Source organism: Rhinopithecus bieti, unplaced genomic scaffold (assembly GCF_001698545.2).
Source record: "Rhinopithecus bieti isolate Rb0 unplaced genomic scaffold, ASM169854v2 scaffold_1618, whole genome shotgun sequence".
Lineage (NCBI taxonomy): Eukaryota > Metazoa > Chordata > Mammalia > Primates > Cercopithecidae > Rhinopithecus > Rhinopithecus bieti.
This window is the reverse complement of record NW_016803937.1, coordinates 7,216,117-7,220,277: the sequence shown is the minus strand read 5'-3', so window position 1 is coordinate 7,220,277 and position 4,161 is coordinate 7,216,117. Positions and strand designations below refer to the sequence as shown.

Below are 4,161 nucleotides of genomic sequence, written 5' to 3'. Positions count from 1 at the left end.
AGGCCTTTTTTTTTTTTTTTTTGAGACGGAGTCTTGCTCTGTCGCCCGGGCTGGAGTGCAGTGGCCGGATCTCAGCTCACTGCAAGCTCCGCCTCCCGGGTTTACGCCATTCTCCTGCCTCAGCCTCCCAAGTAACTGGGACTACAGGCACCCGCCACCTCGCCCGGCTAGCTTTTTGTATTTTTTAGTAGAGACGGGGTTTCACCATGTTCGCCAGGATGGTCTCGATCTCCTGACCTCGTGATCCGCCCGTCTCGGCCTCCCAAAGTGCTGGGATTACAGGCTTGAGCCACCACGCCCGGCCAGTATTAGGCCTTTTAAAGAAAAACCAGACTCTGGTCACTTTGGCTAACAGGTGGTTGGTTGTCCTAGAATGCTAGGTCAAAGCCCTCCATGCACCCTAGAATTCACCAAGCTATATTCTAGTAAATCAGGGCCTGCAGAAGTTATTACTTTGACCATGCCTTTTGTCTGACCAAGACCAGTCATGCATTCCACAAAATGGGTCCACCTAATATGTGCTGCCAGGGGTAGTTACTAGCATTTGAAAACCAAAAGATTTCACATAAATATCCAGAATTCTGACTTTCCATGACAAACTATAGACCCAGAGAAACCAGGCTTTTTAGAAGAGGGAGATTCTCTCCAGTCTATCATAATATCTGACTACTTGGGTTCTGGAGACATGTGAATTTGCATCCTCTGGTTTACAATACAGTTAGAGATAAAAGTAAACCTATGAAAAAAAGAAGAGAAATCCTGCAGTACAAAGCAGTGTGTGGTAATATACCAAGTAGGTGATATCATATGGATTTCTAGAAGAATTCTGAGAAAGGGAAGGACCTTGAAGGCTGGGGTAGTCACAGTAGATATGTTGTGTATTAGCTGGGCCTTAACGAATGGGCAGACATTGCTGGGTGAGGGTAGGGGAAGAATGAAGGAAGGTCAGAGATAGTCTGTTAGTGGAGGTTCAGTCACCGAGGAGATTGTTGTAGAGAGTATGTGCATTTCTGTAACCTTGAATTCACAAAGACTAGGAGCATTCCTACTGCTCATGAATGGTCTTGAGACCTGAAAAGCCGAGTGGAAATTTTATTTGCCTTTTCCCTCTGAAGACAAGATTCAGTGCTTCCAGCAGATTCTTAAAAGAATTAATGACACACTCCACCTCCACAAATGGGGAAAATCACTGGTAGAGGGAGATACTGAGAGGTGAATTTAGTGATGTGATCTGGGAACTGGCTATAGAGAGGCTTGGTTGCCCAGCTGAAGAGTTTTGGCTACATTTGACCCACCTGAAGCTGTGCTGCAGAAGCCTGTAGCTGACAAGGAGTCTTTGAATGCAACCCAGAGGGAGATTTAAGCTTCAATGGGGATGTCGTAATGGCTACCGTTTACTGCACACTTTGTATGTTCCTCACACTATGCTGAACTTTTTAAAAAATTGAGATGAAATTCATACAACATAAAATTAGTCATCGTAAACTGTGAAATTTAGTGGCATGTAGTACATTCACAACGTTGCACAACAATTGCACCTATCTAGCTTCAAGATGTTTTTTTTTTTTTTTTTTTTCCAAAACCCCACACCACTTTATTTCAACCTTTATCCAAAATGTAAAACTATTAAAATGTGTAGTTCTGAGCTTCAGGCACTAACTTCTAATCCTCACAGACAGGTGAGAAGAGAGACCCCAAGAATGGTGCAAGATCAGAAAACCAGGGCTGTGTGGAGCACAGGCCCTCTCCTAGCACCAAAGACCCAAGTCCCTCCCACCCAAACCCCACCCAAGCTCTCCTCTTCAAGGAAGAAACATTTACAATTCTTGAAACTTCTCGGGGAACAGGGTTCATGGCAGTGCATGGCGCATGGAGCTGACCAAGGAGGGCTAGGGGCTGCCCCCCTGCTTTTTGGCAGGAAGGATGGGGCACAGCTCAGCTTCTTCCTCGTCACTGTCTTCTTGTTCCTCGCTCTCCTCCTCGGAAACATCATTGCTCATCGTAACAATCTGGTGCCGCCCAGTGATCCGCACAGGGCCAGAGCCTGACTTCAGACGGAAGGTTACAGGTGGTTGGAGCTGGAAGTCGTGCAGACTGAGCATGGGTTGGCAGGACAGCTTGAGGTTGGCCACAGGGACTGCGATCTCCTGATGGTCATGGTTCCGGGCCACAACTTCTACCACATTACACTCGTCTTTGGCTCCCTCGGTGAGGCAGAGTATGGTTAGTGCCAGCACGTGCTCCGCATCATCCTCTTCCTCTACCTTAAAGGTGAAGGAGCGGGTGTGGCCGGAGAGCTCACAGCCTGGGGGAAAATCTCAAGATGTTTTTATTACCCCGAACGGAAACCCTATATCCATGGAGCAGTCACCCCCCCCACTCCTTTTCATGGCTGAGTAATATTCCGGTGTATGATAGGCTACAGTTTATTTATCCGTTCATTGGTTGATGGGCATTTGGACTGTTTTCACCTTTGGATTACTGTGAATAGTGTTGCTGTGAACATTCATGTACAAGTGCCTGAATCGTTGTTTTCAGTTATTTTGGATACATACTGAGAAGTAGAATTGCTGGCTCATATGGTAATTTTATATTTAATTATTCTGAGGCTATGCTGAGCTTTCTCTGTGTTCTCTTCTTCAATCTTCTTTAAAAATTCAGTGAGAAAGGACTATAATTACCTGTTACAGATAAGAATGTACAGGTAAGAAAACAGACCCAGAAAGTGAAGTGGTCTTCCTAAGGTAGTTAAGTGGCCTTCTTAAGTTTGTGTAGCCAGTAGATGGTAGAGTTGAGATTTAATCCCAGGACTGACTGATTGTAGAACCTCAACTCTTAACCAGTATACTACCCTGGCTTTCTATGACACCCAAGGAGGATGGCACCTCCAAATGTGGCAAGAAATGAGTTTCCTTGCTCAAATAACTATTAACGAAAAGAAAAATATTAATTGGAGAAATGTTACACAATGGCAATTATCTGTTAAACTGAGTGGGAGTTTTGCCATGAAAGAAAAGCGAACAAAGTCTGTGTATTAGTCCATTCTCATACTGCTAATAAAGACATATCCAAGACTGGGTAATTTATAAAGAAAAAGAGATTTAATGGAGTCACAGTTCCACATGGCTGGGGAGGCCTCACAATCATGGCAGAAGATGAAGGAAGAGCAAAGGAATGTCTTACATGGCAGCAGGCAAAAGAGAGCTTGTGCAGGGGAACTCCCATTTATAAAACCATCAAATCTCGTGAAACCTACTACCACGAGAATAGCATGGGAAAGACCCGCCCTTATGATTCAATTACCTCCCGTGACACATGGGAGTTACAGGAGCTACAATTCAAGACGAACTTTGGGTGGGCACACTGTCAAACCATATCACTCTCTATGGGTGCTTTTCTGCTCACCTGTGCAGGCAGGCATCACTGCCACCTGGAAGAAATTGGGACACTCACTCTCCCGGCCTCCCCTCCTTTCCCTGCTCTTGCGGCCACCCCTTCAGCCTGCACTGCCTCTAAACTCTTTACCCTGGAGGACTGGTGATTTCAATTTTAGAGAAACTCTAAAGTGGCATATATGCGCAGGAAGTGACAAAAACATCTGCGCCTCCATTTCGTGCAGGAATTTGCTACCACTTGTGAGGGAGAGCCCATCATAAGCGGTGTTCATTAGGATTAATGCCTGTTGACTGTGAAAACATGAAATCGATCAGAAAGCCCTTTTTGAAACAAGACCCCAAGGTGACTGAGGAATAAGGCAGGAAGGAGGGTGTCTGCTGGGTTCATCAGAACTGAGTCCTGGTAACTGCATAAAAGTGAAATTGATCATACAAGAGACAAGATTGCTAGAAAGTGCGAACACTGCTGTGGGGGATGACAGGCAGCAAACTCTGTTTTATTTGCTACCCCAGAGAAGTTCTGAAGGGCCTAGTTATATCCCCAAACACTCCCATCCTGTTCTCATGTGGCATCTTTTATCTACCTACTAGTGGGAGAGGGCTACTTCAGACACCTGAGCGTATTAATTACTGGCTGCCTACCAAGGTATGTGCTATTAAAGTGTAAAGTTGCATCTTAACTTTTAAAAGTTTCTTGGCATCTGTTTTCTATTTCATAGAAACAAAAGTGGGATATACTTTGATTTATCTTTCTGTTTATATGTCT

At 44.9% G+C, this 4,161-nt stretch overlaps 1 pseudogene across 1 annotated transcript; it reads right to left on the bottom strand.

Moving 5' to 3' along the window:
• Positions 1–1,578: 1,578 nt before the first annotated feature.
• Positions 1,579–3,667, bottom strand: LOC108520058 (nucleoplasmin-3 pseudogene; annotated as a pseudogene). The gene is made up of 2 exons (XR_001882819.1): positions 3,526–3,667; positions 1,579–2,317 (listed from the first exon to the last, which is right to left on the bottom strand). The product of XR_001882819.1 is annotated as a nucleoplasmin-3 pseudogene (transcript).
• Between the last annotated feature and the right edge of the window lie 494 nt (positions 3,668–4,161).